The 22395-nt window shown below is 32.8% G+C and overlaps 1 long non-coding RNA gene across 1 annotated transcript; it reads left to right on the top strand.

Moving 5' to 3' along the window:
* Window positions 1–12409: 12409 nt before the first annotated feature.
* LOC142342235 (uncharacterized) lies at window positions 12410–21403 on the top strand. The gene is made up of 3 exons (XR_012759159.1): window positions 12410–12573; window positions 14733–15112; window positions 20998–21403. It is a non-coding gene; the product is annotated as an uncharacterized LOC142342235 (long non-coding RNA).
* Window positions 21404–22395: the final 992 nt, after the last annotated feature.

The following is a 22395-nucleotide window of genomic DNA, read 5'->3' as shown; positions in this document are numbered from 1 at the left end:
ATTATATTCATCGTACTCATTCGCAAATACTATATTAGTTCTTCAGAGAGAAAGGAACATCTGTAACTTCAGTTCTTTTAGGAGTTCAATCGTCTTCACCCAAAAAGCCTGGAATAATGAATATCAAATCTGTGAAATTGAACGAAAATCTTAATGCCCACTTCTTCTTGCCCGATTTCAAAGATGCTGTAGCAATTATAAAGGAGAAGAAGACGTGCTTCGGCTGGGTAGCTGATCCTCCATTCTCAATTCCGAGGCAGCTTCTGGTGTTCATAATTGCAATCGAGAATTTGCCTGTAGTCTCTGTTCCATACAAAGAGACATCTAAAGATCTCTACGAGAACCACATCGAAAACACAATTTTACAAGTCTCAGACAACATGGAATTGAGCAGATCAGTCCGTGCACAATTCTGTGATTATGAGTTGTCCTATAGACCAATGTATGAAAATCAATTGGGATTTTTTGAGGAGGAGAGAACTTAAATTTGTCTGGTGTGTGTCTGAAGAGTATGACAATTTGCAGGAGCAGAAACCTGATCGGGATTTTGACAAATGGGAAAATGAGTCATTGACAGAGAGTATTATCGCAAGTATAGAAGAAGAGAACGCACTTAACCCCAAGTTAGACAACAAAAAAATCTGACAAGGCAGTCCGCTTTTCGTGTTGTTCTACCGAAACTGGACAAGATACCATAAAAGAAGTACAAGGAGCATCCTTTGATAATAGACTACCTGGTCTTTTTAAAGAACTTTTGGCAAAGAATTTTTAGATATAGAAACTCAAACAAATCGTTATGTATAGATATTACAATTTCTCTAAGAAAAGTTGAAAATCCTTTGCATATTTTTTTTACTCATTTAAAAAAAATTCTTTTACTCTCCTATTTTTTTTCCTTTTTTTACAGAAACTTTTTATTTTTCATTTTTCCATTTGTCAGTTTTTGAATTTTTTTGATGTGAAGTTTCGAACTGAATTTTTTTTTTTGAAATGAACATTTTTTTTACAAAATTTTATTTTTGAAAATTGCCGTTTTTTACAATGTTTTTAACAAAAAATGCAAATCTTGATGATTTTTTTTCTGTTTGACCATTTTTCAGTTGTTGAAGTTTTTTTCATGTAAAATTTTCAATTTAATTATTTTTTTTAAAAAAAATGTTTTACCAGAATAATTTTTCTTCCAAAAATGCCGTTTTTTACATAAGGTTTTTAACAAAAAATGCAACTTGTGATGTTTTTTATTTTTCTATTCTTCCTTTTGTCTGTTTTTGAAGTTTTTTGTGTAAAATTATTAACTTAATTAATTTTTTTTTGAAAATAAATGTTTTACTAGAATAATTTTTTTTCTCAAAAATGCCGTTTTTTACAAAATGTTTTTAACAAAAAATGTACATTTTGATGTTTTTTATATTTCTGTTCTTCCATTTTTCAGTTTTTGAAGTTTTTTTCAAGTAAAATTTTCAATTTAATTTTTTTTTAAAAGAGAATTTTTTTTCTAGAATAGTTTTTCTTTCAAAAATGTCGTTTTTTACATAAAGTTTTAAACGAAAAAAGCAACTTGTGTTGTTTTTTTTACTATATTTCTTTTTTTTCTCAGTTTGTGAACTTTTTATGTAAATTTTTAGGTTTAATTAATTTTTTTTGAAAAAAAAGTTTTAGAAAAATTTTCCTTTCAAGAATGCCGTTTTTTACATAAGGCTTTTAACAAAAAATGTAAATCTTGATGTTTTTTTTTCTGTTTGACCATTTTTCAGTTTTTGAAGTTTTTTTCATGTAAAATTTTCAATTTAATTATTTTTTTTTAAAAAAATGTTTTACCAGAATAATTTTTCTTCCAAAAATGCCGTTTTTTACATAAGGTTTTTAACAAAAAATGCAACTTGTGATGTTTTTTATTTTTCTATTCTTCCTTTTGTCTGTTTTTGAAGTTTTTTGTGTAAAATTATTAACTTAATTAATTTTTTTTTGAAAATAAATGTTTTACTAGAATAATTTTTCTTTCAAAAACGCCGTTTTTACATAAGGTTTTTTAACAAAAAATGCAAATTTTGTTGTTTTTTCTATTTTTCAGTTTTTGAATTTTTTTGTAAAATTTTAATTGAATTAATTTTTTTAAAAAAAATATTGTTTTACTAAAAACATTTTTTTCAAAAATGCCGTTTTTTACATAATGTTTTTAACAAAAAATGTGCATTTTGATGTTTTTTATATTTCTGTTATTCCATTTTTCAGTTTTTGAATTTTTATTCATGTAAAATGTTCAATTTAATTATTTTTTTAAAAAAGAGAATTTTTTTCAAGAAAATTTTTCTTTCAAAAATGTCGTTTTTCACATAAAGTTTTAAAGGAAAAATGCAACTTGTGTTGTTTTTTTTCCATTTTTCCTTTTTTCTCAGTTTTTGAACTTTTTTATGTAAATTTTTAAATTTATTTAATTTTTTTTTGAAAATTGCCGTTTTTACAATGTTTTTAACAAAAAATATAAATCTTGATGTTTTTTTATTTTTCTGTTTGACCATTTTTCAGTTTTTGAAGTTTTTTTTCATGTAAAATTTTCAATTAAATTGTTTTTTTTAAAAAAGAGAATTTTTTTCAAGAATAGTTTTTCTTTCAAAAATATCGTTTTTTACATAAAGTTTTAAACGAAAAATGCAACTTGTGTTGTTTTTTTCCATTTTCCCTTTTTTCTCAGTTTTTGAACTTTTTTATGTAAATTTTTAAATTTATTTAATTTTTTTTTGAAAAAACAGGTTTTAGGATAATTTTTCTTTCAAAAATGCCGTTTTTTACATAAGGTTTTAAACAAAAAATGCAACTTATGTTGATATTTAATTTTATTTTTTTTCCTTTCTGTTTTTGAAGTTTTTTGTGTAAAATTTCTAATATAATTAATTTTTTTGTGAAAATAAATGTTTTACTAGAATAATTTTTCTTTCAAAAATGCCGTTTTTTACATGAGGTTTTTAACAAAAATGCAATTTTTGTTGTTTTTAATTTTCTATTTTTCAGTTTTTGAATTGTTTTTATGTAAAATTTTTAATTGAATTATTTTTTTAAAAAAAAATTTGTTTTACTAAAACATTTCTTTTTTCAAAAATGCCGTTTTTTACATAATGTTTATAACAAAAAATGTAAAATTTGATGTTTTTTATATTTCTGTTATTACATTTTTCAGTTTTTGAAGTTTTTTTCATGTAAAATTTTCAATTTAACTTCTTATTTTAAAAACAATGTTCTACTAAAATATTTTTTCTTCCGAAAATGTCGTTTTTTACGTAAGGTTTTTAACAAAAAATGCAACTTATGTTGATTTTTAATTTTCCTTTTTTTCCTTTCTGTTTTTGAAGTTTTTTGTGTAAAATTTCTAATATAATTATTTTTTTGTGAAAATAAATGTTTTACTAGAATAATTTTTCTTTCAAAAATGCCGTTTTTTACATGAGGTTTTTAACAAAAATGCAATTTTTGTTGTTTTTAATTTTCTATTTTTCAGTTTTTGAATTGTTTTTATGTAAAATTTTTAATTGAATTATTTTTTAAAAAAAAAATTGTTTTACTAAAACATTTCTTTTTTCAAAAATGCCGTTTTTTACATAATGTTTATAACAAAAAATGTAAAATTTGATGTTTTTTATATTTCTGTTATTACATTTTTCAGTTTTTGAAGTTTTTTTCATGTAAAATTGTCAATTTAATTTCTTACTTTAAAAAAATAACGTTCTACTAAAATATTTTTTCTTCCGAAAATGTCGTTTTTTACATAAGGTTTCAAACAAAAAAATGCAATTTTTGTTGTTTTTTATTTTTCTTTTTTTCCTTTTTTAAGTTTTTGAAGTTTTTTGTAAAATTTTTAATTGAATTTTTTTGGAAAAATATTGTTATACTAAAACAATATTTTTTCAAATGTCGTCTTTTACATAAAGTTTCCAACAAAAAAATGTATGTTTTGATGTTTTTTCTTATTCTTTATTTCCATTTTTCAGCTCTTAAAGTTTTTTTCCAAATTTTTTAGCGAAGTCGAAAATTGTAAAAATCAATTTATTACAGTTATTACAAAAAACAATTAGCTATTAAAATTATTTATTACAAATTATTACACTTATTGATAAAATCTGCGGAAATCTAAAACAAATCAAGCTTCTGATGACAAACTTGTTTTTTTATTTTTTCATTTTAAACAATTACATTTTTAATAACACCATATTTTTCTTAAGAAATTCTAATTTACTCATCGTCTCATGACAAACATACTTCAGAGTAAACCCCGGGGTGCCGTTGTCGCCTGGTGACAATTACTGAGTTCAAGCATCCCTAGCGTGCATCTCTGGATGTTGTTCGGAAATAAAAGATCGTTGAGCGCGCAGAGCTCGCCTCGCGGCAGAGCCGCGATCAACGACCTTTTAATTTGTAATAAATAATTTTAATAGCTAATTGTTTTTTGTAATAACTGTAATAAATTGATTTTTACAATTTTCGACTTCGCTAAAAAATTTGGAAAAAAACTTTAAGAGCTGAAAAATGGAAATAAAGAATAAGAAAAAACATCAAAACATACATTTTTTTGTTGAAAACTTTATGTAAAAGACGACATTTGAAAAAATATTGTTTTAGTATAACAATATTTTTCCAAAAAAATTCAATTAAAAATTTTACAAAAAACTTCAAAAACTTAAAAAAGGAAAAAAAGAAAAATAAAAAACAACAAAAATTGCATTTTTTTGTTTGAAACCTTATGTAAAAAACGACATTTTCGGAAGAAAAAATATTTTAGTAGAACGTTATTTTTTTAAAGTAAGAAATTAAATTGACAATTTTACATGAAAAAAACTTCAAAAACTGAAAAATGTAATAACAAATATAAGAAACATCAAATTTTATATTTTTTGATAAAAACATTATGTAAAAAACGGCATTTTTGAAAAAAGATATGTTTTAGTAAAACTAATTTTTTTAAAGAAAATTATTCAATTAAAAATTTTACCTAAAAAAATTCAAAAACTGAAAAATAGAAATATAAAAAACAACAAAAATTGCATTTTTTGTTAAAAACCTCATGTAAAAAACGGCATTTTTGAAAGAAAAATCATTCTAGTAAAACATTTTTTTCACAAAAAATTTAATTATATTAAAAATTTTACACAAAAACTTCAAAAACGAAAAAAAGAAATATAAAGTTCAACACAAGTTGCATTTTTTGTTAAAAGCCTTATGTAAAAAACGGCATTCTTGAAAGAAAAATTTTTCTAAAACTTTTTTTTCAAAAAAAATTAATTAAACTTAAAAATTTACATAAAAAGTTCACAAACTGAGAAAAGAAAGAAATATAGAAAAAAAACAACACAAGTTGCTTTTTTCGTTTAAAACTTTATGTAAAAAACGACATTTTTGAAAGAAAAACTATTCCAGAAAAAAAATTCTCTTTTAAAATAATAATTAAATTGAAAATTTTACTTGAAAAAAACTTTAAAAACTGAAAAATGGAAGAACAGAAATATAAAAAACATCAAAATGTACATTTTTTGTTAAAAACATTTTGTAAAAAACGGCATTTTTGAGAAAAAAATGTTTTTAGTAAAACAATATTTTCAAAAAAAAAATATTTCAATTAAAAATTTTACAAAAAAAATCAAAAACTGAAAAATAGAAAAATAAAAAACAACAAAAATTGCATTTTTTGTTGAAAAAACCCTATGTAAAAACGGCGTGTTTGAAAGAAAAATTATTCTAGTAAAACATTTATTTTCAAAAAAAAATTAATTAAGTTAATAATTTTACACAAAAAACTTCAAAAACAGACAAAAGGAAGAATAGAAAAATAAAAAACATCACAAGTTGCATTTTTTGTTAAAAACCTTATGTAAAAAACGGTATTTTTGGAAGAAAAATTATTCTGGTAAAACATTTTTTGAAAAAAAAATAATTAAATTGAAAATTTTACATGAAAAAAACTTCAAAAACTGAAAAATGGTCAAACAGAAAAAAAACATCAAGATTTACATTTTTTGTTAAAAACATTGTTAAAAACGGCAATTTTCAAAAAAGAATTTTCAATAAAAAAGATGTTCATTTCAAAAAAAATAATTCAATTCAAAACTTCACATCAAAAAATTCAAAAACTGAGAAATGGAAAAATGAAAAATAAAAAGTTTCCGTAAAAAACGACTTTTAAAAAAAAATTGGAGAGTAAAAGAATCCTTTTTTGAAATGAGCTAAAAAATATGCAAAAGATTTTCATTTTTCCTTAAAGAAATTGTAAATTCTCTACTTAACGATTTGTATGAGTTTCTATATCTAAAAATTCTTTACCAAAAGTTCTTTAAAAAGACCAGGTATTCTATTATCAAAGGCAGCACGCTTAATGCAACATTCTCGTGGGAAAAATTGCCGCTGGAGTTTGCAGCAAAATCATCACTGCAATCGCTTTGCATCATCCAGTATCAGCTGCCGGGAGTGTAATGCAGCAGCCAAAAAAACCCGCGTTTGTGAAAAAAACAGATATTACAAAAACAAGCCTTTTTCGTCGTTAACGGCCACTTTTCAAAAAAGATATTAAAAAACAAGCGTCTTTTGACATACTTTTAAATTCAAATTTGAACTCTAAACTGAATTTTTAAAACTCAATTAAATTATAGTATCAAAGTATCAATTCAAAAGCATACATGAAATTAAGTTTTTTTCTGAGTGTAAAAACAGAATACTACAAATTAACCAGTCAATTAGTCACCGCAGGAAATACAAGTTTTAAATCTGAAATTATACCGAAAATATAAACAAATAATCAGTCAAAGAAATAACTTCTCAGCCTGTAAGTTTAGTTACTATACAACTCAGCAGCTCGTCTCAATTTGCGAGATGGAGGACACATTTTCTCTTCGTTTTCATCACCATCTGCATTTTTACTTCCCACTCCCTCAGGGTTATTGACAGCAGGAGCTCTTTTCTTGACAGTCTTTTTTGTACAAGACGCTGGTTGCTCAGATTTGAGGGAAGTTTTTTCAGTTATTTTTTCACTTGCTTCATTAGATAAAATATGGTCTTGGAAATCTGTATAATCATTGACTACAGTACTAAGGATGGTTCTGGCAGCTTTGAATGAAGTATTTTCAACAGCCGATGCTCCTTGTACTTCTTTTATTGTATCTTGTCCAGTTTCGGTAGAACAACACGAAAAGGGGACTGCCTTGTAAGATTTTTTGTTGTCTAACTTGGGGTTAAGTGCGTTCTCGTCTTCTATACTTGCGATAATACTCTCTGTCAATGACCCATTTTCCCACTCGTCACAATCACGATATGGTTTCTGCTCCTGCAAATTGTCATATTCGTCAGACACACACCAGAGAAATTTAAGTTCTCTCTCCTCCTTAAAAAATCCCAATTGATTTTCATACATTGGTCTATAGGACAACTCATAATCACAGAATTGTGCACGGACTGATCTGCTCAATTCCATAATGTCTGAGACTTGTCAAATTGTGTTTTCGATGAGGTTCTCGTGGAAATCTTTAGTTGTCTCTTTGTATGGAACAGAGACTTCAGGCAAATTCTCCATTGCAATTATGAACACCAGAAGCTGCCTCGGAATTGAGAAAGGAGGATCAGCTACCCAGCCGAAGCACGTCTTCCTCTCCTTTATAATTGCTACAGCATCATTGAAATCGGGGAAGAAGAAGTGGGCATTAAGATTTTCGTTCAATTTCATAGATTTGATATTCCTTATTCCAGGCTTCTTTGGGTGAAGACGATTGAACTCCTCAAAGAACTGAAGTTACAGATGTTCCAAAATCTTTCTCTCTGAAAAACTAATATACTATTTGCGAATGAGTACGATGAATATAATAGCCCTTTATTTGTTTCTTCTGGTCTGCTTTCATATTTTATAACAGAGGTGACTTACCTGGAATTGGAAATAGGAAGATGTAATAGAGAAGAATCTCTTTTGAAAGATTTATAACTTAGATTTGTAGGAAAACGAGATTCAAATAAATTGTCTCCGAAAAAGAATGAAAAAGCTAACTATAGCTGTGTTGTTGAAAATAAGGAAAATAAGCACAATGAGTTGAATTTTTGTTTGTACACTACAATAAAAATGACATCATTATGATGCAATAGTGACGTAATTATTACATTATCATGATTAAGACCTCGATCTCCATCACGTGAGCTGTGTATGCTTCGATAAAGTAAGAATAATATTGTAAGTAGTAAGGATTTTTTTTTTTTCACATGAGTTCAGTGACCCCATACAATACCTAGGTGTCCTTAATTGTAGCAATAGCAAATAATTCGTGATATAATTGTGCTCATTAAACCTATACGGATCACCTGAGAAGATTCGTCTTTACAAAAGATGATGTCAGAAATTGATGTTTTTAAGGTCACTAAATAATTGGATTATTAGTAAGAAATTAGAGAAATACAGATGATGCAAGGTTGTCTAACTTTTGATTTATTTTAGATAAATGTTTGATAAAATTTTGTTATTTTGGCTACAATTTGCGCATTTTTTGACAAGTTTTGGTTATTTTGTGGTAAAAATGGGTATTTCGGGCGAGATTTGTGTCTCTTTGTATTGCAAGAATTGATAATATTGCTAGAACTGGGTTCCTTTCCGCATGAATTAGGTAATTTTGGCAAAATGTAGTATATTTTGATAATAATTGGGTATTTTTGCTATGAATTGCGTAATTCTGGACTAGAAACAGATGTTTATGGGCTAGAATTGTTTTGATATTTTTGGAAACATTGGGGTATTTTTGACAATAATTGGATATTTTGAGTCAAAAATTGGGTGTTTTTCACCAAGACCTGGGCTCTGTTGCCAATATTTGGAAATTTTCACAACATTGGAGTGTTTGTTTTTCAAGAATTTGGGATTTTTTTGCCATGAATTGTTTTTTTTGGCAATAATTGGGTATTTTTTCCAAGAACTGCGTATTTTTGGCAAGAAATGGGTATTGTTTTCAAGATTTTTTTTTGATTTCAGGTTTCAGAATCTAAAACTTCGAAAGAAAAAAAATACAAACTTGTCCTCTCTTCTTGACTTGGAAATTATGCCCATTGCATTCTGCGTTAAAAATTACGATATAAAGATGTACTGTAACACACATTTCCAAAAAAAGTTTGATGTTTCAGGTTTCAGAATCTAAAACTTCAAAAAATACGAACGTGTTTTCTTTCCACGACTTTTAAACTATGTCCATTGGATTATGCGTTAAAAATTATGCTATCAAGATGTACTGTAACACATAGTTCGAAAAATAATGGTTTGAGGTTTCAGGTTTCAGAAGCTGAAACTTCGGAGAATCCAAAAAGTGTAACTTCTTAGGTTAAAAAAATCGCCATCAAATGCTTTGTTAAAAACAACATATAGAGATATGATATAGCAAACCACTCTCGGAGAAATTATTTTGTAGTTAATTTTTAGTTTGAGGTGTCAGAATATGAATTTTAGTGATGGTTTTCTGTGCTTTAGTATTTTTTGTTGAAATCAGCGTTAAGAAAAACTTTAATCAATTATTAGAACAAATTCATTTGAAAATTTTTTTAACGGTTTTGGGTTTTATAAACTGAAACTACCGCGAAAAAAACAGAAACTACCAAATGAAAATGCCAAAAAATCGGTTTCTTGCATGCTTTCACATCATGAGTAAAAAAATTGAAAAATTGGAATTTTCAAAAAAAACTTTCAAGGAATTTTTGTGAAAAACTTCCGATAACTTGAATTTATTGAAAACAAAACTTCATGAATAATCGAAAAATAAAAAACTGATAATTGAAAAAGTCATGCGTAAATGAAAAGTTTGAAAGTAAAAGTTCTGCAGATATATTTTATTAAGTAGATAAGATTTTGTGAAGTGCATTAGATCAGAAAACTGGATGCATTTCCCTGAGGGTAATTAAGATAATTACCCCTGGGTAATTACAATAAGATGACAGGTTTATTGTTCTCACTATCTTTTTAGGTACATCTTTGGAAACTGGATGAAAAAAGGCTATACCTAATGTTATTACATAGGTACATCCTTTTACCCCCGTCTTGCTCCTATATAACTACTCCTATAGCCCCCAATCATGGTAGTTATACCATAATGGGGGGCTATAAATTCATGGATGTGGTGCTATAATGGGAAAGCCCTAAATTTTTGGATCTATTTTGTTTCGGACCCCCAGCAGTGCTTTTATGAACCACGCGTTACGAATTATATGTTGTTATATAGCACGTTACTATGTAAGAAAATAGTACGTGCGTCTGGGGGTCACAAAAGATTGATGATCACTAAGCTGGGGTTGGGGGGCGAAACAGAATAGATACGGCTGCCGTATCACAAATCGGTCCAAGTTGAAGACAGCAAATAGTGTCGACAATAAACTTGAGTTGGATTTTGTCAGCTCTGATACTTATAATAAGGTGTTAAAACTTTGGGTCTTCATCAAATTACAGACCCGCATTATGTACAATGAGGGGTACTATAGGTTATCTGACCACTGAGCGGGAAGCTTTAATGGGAAAGTGGAGTTTTTCCGTTTGAGCCCCCCGCCTGCTGAGTGGGATGCATATTACTCCCTAGGCGCAGGTGCCAAATTTTTACATAATGATTTTCTATAAATGACACGTGCTCTGTAAGGGAGGGAGTCATAACGTACTGGGGGTACCGGTCCCGAAACATTTCACCAGAACTTTTCCGCTAGTGCTCCCCCACAGAACCTTATGCTCCACCCATTTAAAGAGCACATGCCATTTCACAGTAAGTAATTGTAAAAATATGGGATCTATTCTGTTTCGCCCCCCTCCCAGCTTAGTAAGCATAATTTTGTTATGACCCCTAGGCACACGTGCTATTTTCTTACATAGTAACGTGCTATATAACAACATGTAATTTGTAACTGGGGGTCATAAAAACACTGGGGGGGGTACTAGTCTCGAAACAATTCGCCAGAAGTACCTTATGCTCCGCCCATTTAAAGAGCACATGCCATTTCACAGTAAATCATTGAAAAAATATGAGATCTATTATGTTCCCCCCCCCAGCTAAGTAAGCATAAATTTTTTTGACCCCCACGCTCATGTGCTATTTTCTTACATAGTAACGTGCTAAATAACATATAATTTGTAACTGGGGGTCATAAAAACACTGGGGGGGGGGGCGAAACAGAATAGATGTAAAGAATGGATCTACATAATTTTGTACCCCAGTATTCGAAAATTAGATCTCATTGTGTGAAAATATGGCACGTGCGTCTGGGGGGTGCAAATAATATGCACCTACTGAGCTCTGTTGGGGGGGGGGGAATGAAAAAGATCGTTTTTTTTAGAAAAAACGAATCTATTATGTTCTGCCCCCATCCCTAGCTTAGTGAGCTTATACCTTTTTACACCCCCCAGGCGCACACGCGATTTTTTTTACACATAGTAACGTGCTATATAACAACATATATTTTGTAACTGGGGGTCATAAAAACACTGCCCGGGTCGAGGTTTTTGGGTAAATTTTCGTAAGAAATGCGGTGAATGCGATGAATTTTCGTAAGAAATGCGGTGATTGCGGTGAATGCGGTGAAAAAAAATAATTCACCGCTTTTCACCGCATTTCTTACGAAAATTCACCACCAAATTCACCGCATTTCTTACAAAAATTCACCGCATAGACTATTATGGCAAATTAATGTAAGAAATGCGGTGAATGCGATGAATGCGGTGAAAAAAAATAATTCACCGCTTTCTTTCAAGCGGTGAATTATTTTTTTTCACCGCTAGATGCGGTGAAAAAAAATAATTCACCACATTTCACCGCATTTCTTACAAAAATTCACCGCATTTGCTTTCCAACGTTTACTCAATATGATTTAAATTCACGAGAAATGCCAAGGTAGTAAGTGACAGTTGGGGCAGTGGAGTAAGCAGCTGAAGACATGCAGGAGGTCAGAGGATCGAACCCGTGTGGGAACGATTCTTTTTTGTAAGAATACTGAGAACGCGGTGAAAAAAAATAATTCACCGCGATTCACCGCATTCACCGCAAAAAGATGTAAGAAATACGCGGTGAAAATTATTTTTTTTTCACCGCATTTCACCGCATTTCGTACGAAAATTCACCACCAAACCTCGACCCGGGTGGGGCCGAAACAGAATAGAGTCACATACAGTTTGTAATTGGGGGTGTAAAAACACTGGGGGGGGGCAAAACAGAATAGATCAGAAATTGCTGATTTTTTCCGTTTGTTCCCCCAGCTCAGTGCTGGGTTCATATTGTTTGCACCCCCTCCCCCGAAACTTAGGGGTGCATAAGGTACTGGGGGGGGGGGGAGGGGGACAAAGAAAACGAAAATCAATATATTTCAGGTGCTGCTTCAGCTGCGTTTTGACCATTTAACTAAAGTTTTATTTGCTAATTGGTCTGATTTGTGCGTCTGATTACGTTTTTTTCCAGGATTTATGTTTTTTAAGTTACGCTTAAAATGATGAGTTCTGCTGAGTGAGGCGTGTCAAAATTTCGCAGAGAAGGCATCCTTAGCTCAAGAGCACTTGTTAACGTATTTAATGTGCGAAAACGGATGTGGACAATGCATGAGAGAGTAAGTTCCCTTGAATGTTTTTCGTATCTCTTGATATTAAGCGAAGCAAAATTTCACCCAGATAAATTAAATACGTAAACACAAACACCTTCTTTTCTGTTACAGTGTTGTTATTTGTGATCCTCATCAGATACTGTTTTAAAGCGTAAACGTAATTTTTTTGCTTCACGAGCTGAGGGGGGGGGGAGGGGGGGGGGTAGAGCAAAAATTTCATTGTAATTCCAGATCTTTTCCGTTTGTGCCCCCAGTACGTTATGCTCTCCCAGTTACAGAGCACGTGCCACTGCATAGTAAATCATCATGTAAAAATATGGCACGCGCGTCCGGGGGCGGGGCAAATAATATGCACCCACCAAGCTGGGGGATCCACAAACGAAAAATACCCTTAATTCTTTATCTACGATTAAAACCGCCCTGAAGTGGAGAAAGATAGGCCTCGCTGTTCCAATGATTTATTGAGTTGATAATTCATCAAAAATTGAGTTAGGGAGCTTGACAGGATAGAGGACCAAAAATAGTTTTGTTTATCGTCAGACTCCAATTTAAACCACCCATTTTATAGCTTGCAAAGCAATTCTGTCGACATTTTTGTGAAAGCTGAAAAATTCAAAATAATCCGAAATCTGCTCTTTTATTGGCTGCTGGGATCTATTCTGTTTCGCCCCCCCACCCGAGTGTTTTTTATGAACCCCAGTTACAAATTGTTGTTGTACAGCACGTTACTATGTAAGAAAATAGCACGTGCGTCTGGGTGTCATAGAAGATTGATACTCACTGAGCTGGGGGGGGGGGGGGGGGCGAAACAGAATAGATCCGGCTGCTGTATCACAAAGCGGTCCAAGTTGAAGACAACAAATAATGTTGACAATAAACTTGAGTTGGATTTTGTGAGCTCTGATACTTATAATAAGGTGTTAAAACTTTGGGTCTTCATGAAATTACAGACACCCATTATGTACCATGATAGGGACTATAGGTTATCTGACAACTGAGCGGGGAAGCTTTAATGGGAAAGCGGAGTTTTTCCGTTTGTGGCCCCCGACAGCTGAGTGGGTGCATATTACTCCCCAGGCGCAGGTGCCAAATTTTTACATAATGATGTACTATGAATGACACGTGCTCTGTAAATGAGGGAGGCATAACGTACTGGGGGTCCTGGCCCCGAAACATTTCCCCAGAACTTTTCCGCTGGTGCTCCACCACAGAACCTTATGCTCCGCCAATTTAAAGAGCACATGCCATTTCACAGTAAGTCATTGTAAAAATATGGGATCTATTCTGTTTCGCCCCCTCCCAACTTAGTAAGCATAATTTTGTTATGACCCCAAGGCACACGTGCTATTTTCTTACATAGTAACATGCTATTTAACAACATGTAATTTGTAACTGGGGGCAAAACAGAATAGATTCAAAATTTGGCATGTGCGTCGGAAATGGGGTACAAATAATATGACCCACTTAGCTTGGGAGCACAAACGGAAAAGATGCCTTTGTTACGCCCATAAGCTAAAGAGCACGTGCTTTTAGATAGTAAAACAGTATGTAAAAACATGTCTGATCTTTTCCGTTTGTGCCCCCCAAGTACGTTATGATCCCCCAGTTATAGAGCGCGTGCCATTACATAGTAAATCATTATGTAAAAATGTAGCACGTGCGTCTGAGGGGCATGGGGGTGCAAATAATATGCGCCCACTAAGCTGGGGGGGGGGCACAAACGGAAAAAATCCAACATGGCTTGGGGGGGGATGTGTTGTAAATGAGACACACACAAAAGATAAGCTGGAGAGGGGGGCTTACACTATTCGAGGATTAAGCCGAAATTATGAAGTGATTTGACTGCAGGGTCACCTATACTCGCTGAAAACTCTGTGCAAGTTGTAAACCCTAGCTCTGTATGACAATTTGGCACTCTAGAATCGGACAATGTAGAGATCGTGCTTTTTATAATTTGTTCGTGAGTCTTTCAAAACTTTTTCCGCCTTGTGCCGCAGCTTAGTTTGCACCCCGAAGCGCACGTACCATATTTTTACATAATGATTCACTGTGTAAAGGCACTTGCTCTGTAACGGGGGATGTATAACGTACTGGGGGGCACAAACGGAATATATCCTCTTTTCAAATACACTTAGAACTGCTTGAAAAAGATAATTTGCATGTAGCTACTACACATGTGCTTGCTGCCGTGACACAGAATACCGAAACAGAAGAAGACGGAGGAGAAGTCCCAGGGGTCGAAGGAAACGACGCAAAAGGCAATCCAGAGCAATGGCTCGAGACGAAGAAAACCCTGTCACGCCTGACAAAGAAACAGAAAATCTACAGAAGAGACAAATTTCGCAAAGTGTCACATCGGTTGCAGCAGCGTCTTCGTGCTTTATTTGCGCTTTTCTGCTGATAACGACCCTCTGCATCTTAATATCTAAGTGTTCTCAAAGCGTAGAGACGAATCATGAAATTATAATGAAGAATTTTATTGTAGTGACCAGAATTGATGCCGGTAGATCTCAGGTTGACATTGTCGAGAGGACAAGACCCTCAAGTGAGAAGAATTTCGCGTTTAATTTTAGAACTTAATCTCTGACTTTCTGTTGTATACCCCACCCCCTACTACTCCCACTTCCCACATATTTTTCGTACCCTAAATTCTTCTCCTTCGCAATTTTAAGCAGCTAAACTTAATCGATGACACTTTACTACTACAAGTCAAGTGAAAAATGAAAAGTGCGTTACAACTGGTGCCTCTGTTTAAAACTTCGTAGTGGAATAAATTAACCAGTAATGACGTCATCTGAAGCCTTTTTAGTTAGATTCTATGTTCCCATTCCGCCAGGCTAGTACAACCCCCCCCCCCCCCCCTCCCCCTAATGATAAAGGCCGCGCCAGCTTAGTGCTTCAACTAGTCGTTCGAAAGCAGTTATTCCTCCCTTTGTTGACTTTTTTATAGCCTTCTTTCGCACGTAATCAGTTGCTCCCAAACGAAGTATCTTGCAATTATTTGGGTCCTGTTGTTCAATAGCCGCGAAGCGATGGCGACTATTATTGGGGACATCACGCTTTCTTCGGCTTTTTCACGTCAGTGAGAAGTCAAATTACAGTGGCGATTTTGGTCACACTGAAATAGTACAAGGAGCAAAAATCGAGTAGATTTGAGGTGTGATTTTCAAAATACGTTTAAAGTGGAGAGAGAAAATGGTGTTTGAACGATTTGGCGGTTTTTGAGATGGATTTGACTTCTGTTTTCAGAGTTTCCGCAATGGTCTTGCGAGCTTGCTAGTATAAGTTGAAAAGTCGAGACGTTGAGATAGTTTAACTGTGCTTTTATTTTTGATGGAAGAAAAGAGAAGAGAAGGTCAATAAGGGCTAGGGTTTTCGCGAAATTGAACAGAGAGCAGCCACAGCTTTGAGAGGGGACTGCTCAGCATTTCATGAGAGCAGTTATTCCAACGTTTGTTGATTTTTTTATAGCCTTCTTTCGCACGTAATCAGTTGCTCCCAAACGAAGTATCTTGCAATTATTTGGGTCCTGTTGTTCAATAGCCGCGAAGCGATGGCGACTATTATTGGGGACATACCGATTTTTTCGGCTTTTTCACGTCAGTGAGAAGTCAAATTACAGTGCTGATTTTGGTCACACTGAAATAGTACAAGGAGCAAAAATTGAGTATGTTTGAGGTGTGATTTTCAAAATACGTTTAAAGTGGAGAGAGAAAATGGTGTTTGAACGATTTGGTGGTTTTTGAGATGGATTTGACTTCTGTTTTTAGAGTTTCCTATCCTTTAGTGCTTTTAAGACGGTACATAATTTGTGTTCTAGTTGTGCCTTTTCGCCTTTGCTTGAATTCATTAAGGGACAGCTAAAAATTATATGACTTTGCCACTATTTGTGGTCATAAAATATTAGTGAATTTTAGATTTTGACCCTTTTTTAAAATTATCTAGTGTCTTATTACTTAGTATCGTCATTGATAGGTCTGATTAGGTGCTAATGAGGCGTAAAGGAACCTAATTAATAATCTAAGGAGCGCTTGTTGTTTGAGAGCAATTCATCTGACGATTTATGTTTTCTTTTTTCAATCCTCCCTGTCTTTCCTTTTGTCTCTTTTTTTCTTTGTTTCCTCATTTTGATTTTAACTGCATGTAGACTTAAATAAAATTCTGCAAATGTTTTAATTTTCTGAAAAATTGTTTCCGCAATGGTCTTGCGAGCTTGCTAGTGTAAGTTGAAAAGTCGAGACGTTGAGATCGTTTAAATGTGCTTTTATTTTTGATGAAAGAAAAGAGAAGAGAAGGTCAATAAGGGCTAGGGCTTTCGCGAAATTGAACAGAGAGCAGCCACAGCTTTGAGAGGGGACTGCTCAGCATTTCATGGGAGCAGTTATTCCAACGTTGGTTGAATTTTTTATAGCCTTCTTTCGCACGTAATCAGTTGCTCCCAAACGAAGTATCTTGCAATTATTTGAGTCCTGTTGTTCAATAGCCGCGAAGCGATGGCGACTATTATTGGGGACATCACGCTTTTTTCGGCTTTTTCACGTCAGTGAGAAGTCAAATTACAATGGTGATTTTGGTCACACTGAAATAGTACAAGGAGCAAAAATCGAGTAGGTTTGAGGTGTGATTTTCAGAATACGTTTAAAGTGGAGAGAGAAAATGGTGTTTGAACGATTTGGCCGTTTTTGAGACGGATTTGACTTCTGTTTTCAGAGTTTCCTATCCTTTAGTGCTTTTAAGACGCTGCATAATTTGTGTTCTAGTTGTGCCTTTTCGCCTTTGCTTGAATACATTAAGGGACAGCTAAAACTTATATGACATTGCCACTATTTGTGGTCATAAAATATGAGTGAATTTTAGATTTTGCCCCTTTTTTAAAATTATCTATTGTCTTATTACTTAGTATCATCATTGATAGGTCTGATTAGGTGCTAATGAGGCATAAAAGAACCTAATTAATAATCTAAGGAGCGCTTGTTGTTTGAGAGCAATTCATCTGACGGTTTATGTTTTCTTTTTTCAATCCTCCCTGTCTTTCCTTTTGTCTCCTTTTTCTTTGTTTCCTCATTTTGATTTTAACTGCATGTAGACTTAAATAAAATTCTGCAAATGTTTTAATTTTCTGAAAAATTGTTTCCGCAATGGTCTTGCGAGCTTGCTAGTAAAAGTTGAAAAGTCGAGACGTTGAGATCGTTTAACTGTGCTTTTATTTTTGATGGAAGAAAAGAGAAGAGAAGGTCAATAAGGGCTAGGGCTTTCGCGAAATTGAACAGAGAGCAGCCACAGCTTTGAGAGGGGACTGCTCAGCATTTCATGAGAGCAGTTATTCCAACGTTTGTTGATTTTTTATAGCCTTCTTTCGCACGTAATCAGTTGCTCCCAAACGAAGTATCTTGCAATTATTTGGGTCCTGTTGTTCAATAGCCGCGAAGCGATGGCGACTATTATTGGGGACATCACGCTTTCTTCGGCTTTTTCACGTCAGCGAGAAATCAAATTACAGTGGTGATTTTGTTCACACCGAAAAAGTACAAGGAGCAAAAATCGAGTAGGTTTGAGGTGTGATTTTCAAAATACGTTTAAAGCGGAGAGAGAAATTGGTGTTTGAACAATTTGGCGGTTTTTGAGATGGATTTGACTTCTGTTTTCAGAGTTTCCTATCCTTTAGTGCTTTTAAGACGGTACATAATTTGTGTTCTAGTTGTGCCTTTTTTCTTTGCTTGAATTCATTAAGGAACAGCTAAAACTTTATATGACTTTGCCACTATTTGTTGACATAAAATATTAGTGAATTTTAGATTTTGTCCCTTTTTTAAAATTATCTATTGTCTTATTACTTAGTATCATCATTGATAGGTCTGATTAGGTGCTAATGAGGCATAAAAGAACCTAATTAATAATCTAAGGAGCGCTTGTCGTTTGAGAGCAATTCATCTGACGCTTTGTTTTCTTTTTTTCCAATCCTCCCTGTCTTTCTTTTTGTCTCTCTTTTTTTCTTCTGTTTCCTCATTTTGATTTTAACTGCATGTAGACTTAAATAAAATTCTGCAAATGTTTTAATTTTCTGAAAAATTGTTTCCGCAATGGCCTTGCGAGCTTGCTAGTATAAGTTGAAAAGTCGAGACGTTGAGATCGTTTAACTGTGCTTTTTCTTTTTGATGGAAGAATAGAGAAGAGAAGGTCAATAAGGGCTAGGGCCTTCGCGAAATTGAACAAAGAGCAGCCAGAACTTTGAGAGGGGACTGCTCAGCATTTCATCAGAGAATTGCGTTTTACGCAACTGCACACTTAGCAAAATTTTAAGATCTTTTGTCCTTAATTCGGTCAGAGAATCAGATGAAGACCGTGGGTCTCACGTAAAGTGAAAGCAGTCGATACAGGTGTCTTAGGATTTTTTTAAAAGAAGGTAGTTCCTTTTTAGACAGAATAGGATTCTTGTTCAACGGAGTTCTTGAGATGACTCTCGGCATTGTCAAGCTCATCTTCATAGTTAGTTTTGCAATGAACCTCATGGTTAGTTTCTTTACGAGCTATTGTATTACATACACTGCAAGGCTTAGTGTCTTTGAAATTGAATTGGTCAAGTTGTGGTTCTATAGATATCTTGACCTCATGATCGGGGACATGATTGCGGGCAAAAGTTATGGGTCACGGTACTCGTGTTGAATAAAAGAGGTATTTGACAAACTTTGCAAGTTTAACCCTCAAAGATTAGTTAGGTCCTCATTCAACAAAAAAGAGTCATCTGATTAAAGTGGCAACTTTACTTGACGACCTGAAAATGAATCTTTTGAAAATTATTTTGGTCCAGCCAAATAACATTGTAATAGATAATAGATAGTTTACACGTCGAACATCTGTTCAACCAATAACTAGTAATTTCATTCTCTTTCAAAATATGTATCGCAAATACTTTCGTTAAAAAATTTGGAGTTGCTAGTTTGTTATTGCAGGTCGAGCCAAAAACTGAAATACGAGATCGCATTATTTTTTTCAAGAATATCACTGATTGCGAAAGAAGCAATTCGTCATTTTATTTTTATTGCACATTTTTTGTAGAAGGTTATGCTAGCCCCCACCTCTTCGTTTACTTTTTGACTCTTTTTGAGGGCATTCCATTCTTGCATATGTGGTATTAATTTGAAGCTCCCTGCGTGCAAAATTTCAGTACAAAAATTATAGGGATTATGCTTTTTTGGAAAAATTTCTCCATTTTCAACGCTTAATTTCAGGCAACCAACTAGGCCTATTTTTTTTAAAAAAATCAAACTTAGATAAAATTTTGGTCAAAATTCAATCAGTTACAAGTAGCGGTTTTTACACTATCTTATTATTTTGTCATTGTCTCCATATACAAAAAATATAAAAAAATTGAGTTTTGAGAATGAATTTGCGATAAGTTGTCAGCCATTTTTTAGATCTTTTTATAAGTTTTTAACTCTTCCCGCACCTGTGTTAACCTTATATTTCGCCAAATGTTCAGTTTGTTTGAAATCTATGTTTAAGTCTTAATAAACAGGCAGAAAGTCATTTGATATCTGTCTATTAATGATTAGTTGTTAAACAAATTCTTGAAAAAATAAAAATAAAGATATTTTATAAACTGACAAACTAAGAGAAACTAAGAGAAACTGACAAACTAAGACAAACTAAGAGAAAGTGATAGCATGCACTTTGTCCGCGTGCACAATTGACTGAACAGCAAACAGCAATGACTCACTCTGTTTTTCGTACCTTTTTTGATCACGTTTAATGCATTTTGATAACCTCATATGCCACTAGTAAAATTTGTTCTTATATTTTTATAAGGTATCTGAGTTGTTAGGAGACGCTCTATGTACTCAGTCAGCTTTTATTCATTTCCAATTTCATATAAGCTTTATTGTTTTATTAAAAATGATTGTGTTTTCTACAGCCACATTTATCAATGTTTTTGAATAAAGCGTTATTACTGGAAACATTAGAGAGTATGAAAAACAGTTAACTTTGAATCAGTATTCATGAATTTGACTTCAGGGTTTTTTAAAATAATCTTCAATTTTTAAACAACTTCAAAATTTATGGAAAAGACTGATGAAGCTCAATTATGCAAAAGAATTCGAACTTAGAGTTCGTGTTTATTTACAACACGTTTAAGAATTTTTTTTATATTTATCATAATTTAAGGTTAACTATGTCTCTCGTATTTGAAAGTTGCTAAGTTTCCTCTGAAATTTTTTTCTCGGTTGTTTCTGTTTCAAAATTCAGCTTAATACATTTAGCTATTTTCCTAGCGGCTTAAATCAAACAATGTTTGATGCTAAAACAAACGTTTCTGAAATATCATGATCGATATCTTGATTTGATATTATGCTTTGAAATGCGAATGTGGGAACATTCTGTGCCACGCACAGAACAAGCAAACCTTCTTGTTAATGTTTATATATGTTTCAGCGATTAGCGTCTCACCAGCAGCCAGAATTAACTTTACCCAAAGAACAGTTTTGTCCCTCAAAGGCCATCTTTCGCTTCTTCTGTTGGCGGCATTTTTTATCACTGTCTCGTCTTTCCTGACAAAACTATTTTTCTTTTTTGTGCGAAAGAGGACTAAAAAACTTCAATTGAGAAATTCAAGATCTATGTACAGCGATGTGTAAAAAGGTTTTGACAATGCTCCGACAAAGGATTCCGTTATACATTATAAACTACACATTATTCAGACTGAAGGTGACTCGAACTTCATGCCAGATCCTGTAATTTCCTTGGAAGGATGTCCCAGTACGCACTCGAGTTGAGTCAGATCAGAGCTAATTTGAGTCTGGACCTCAACCAGGAGAGCTATATCCGTCCGCTACAAGAATTTTCAAACTCTTGAAATGAACTGTGTCCAATTTATCGAACAAATTTTTGCGACTCGGAAAGCAAAAGTAATATATTTGATGATGAATAGCCGCGAAGCGATAGCGGCTATTATTGGAGACATCTTGATTTTTTACGATTCAAAGAATTTGAATTGTATTGGGGCGCTGTCTTTTTACGACTCGAAGAGGAGTATTGGAGCAGTCCTTTTTTTAATCAATTTTATTGGAGTGATTTTTGAAGCGGGAAATGAAATGCGTGAAAAAACTTCTTGTGCTGAACAAAAGTGAAGAGCGGAGCAAAAAGCGAGTGGTTTTTGTTCATACCGCTATTTTTGAGAGAGCGAAAAATTGAATTGTTAAAAAATTTTCTCTAACCGAGAAAGCATTTTTTTGCAACTATTGATGGTTGTGAGGTTTGATTATGATTTTATATTAGTTTCAGGCTTGTTCTGATAGGAATTGAAGGTTTCAAGTAGTTAATTTGAGTTTAATGCTAATTTGGAGGTTTTTGATCAGTTTTGCTGATTTTTAGGTGAAATTTAGTGATTTTTTGCCTGTTTTTCTTTTAATGCTTTAAGTGGGATTTGAATAGAAGCTTGTTACTTAACGAATATTCAGATAACAATTGACTAAAGTTTTTTGGTATGAATCATTTTTTTCTTCGGAAAATTGACAGAAAAATTGAGAAATTTTAAACCATTTTTCTTGCCCATTGTTTTGCGAGCTTTTCATTGCTCTAATTGCAAAGGAACTTTATTTGGCTTTATGTTTCCTTGTACTATTTATAAGAACTCATTAAATTTTTCTAGTTCTTTAGTTCAATTTGTTTTTGAACGCCGTTTCTATTCTTCCTCAATATTTTTATGACATTTGTGGAGACTCAGGGTTCACAATAGTTGTTCTAGTTGTTTAGTCATAAGTAGGGGCAATTTTCTCCTTCGAGTCGTTTCCGGAATTCTTCTGGCTATGTTTTTTTTAAGATCTGTTCACA

This window comes from Convolutriloba macropyga, chromosome 7 (genome assembly GCF_964194025.1).
Source record: "Convolutriloba macropyga chromosome 7, txConMacr16.3, whole genome shotgun sequence".
Lineage (NCBI taxonomy): Eukaryota > Metazoa > Xenacoelomorpha > Acoela > Convolutidae > Convolutriloba > Convolutriloba macropyga.
The sequence above is the reverse complement of the archived record's forward strand: the minus strand, read 5'-3'. Positions and strand labels throughout refer to the sequence as shown.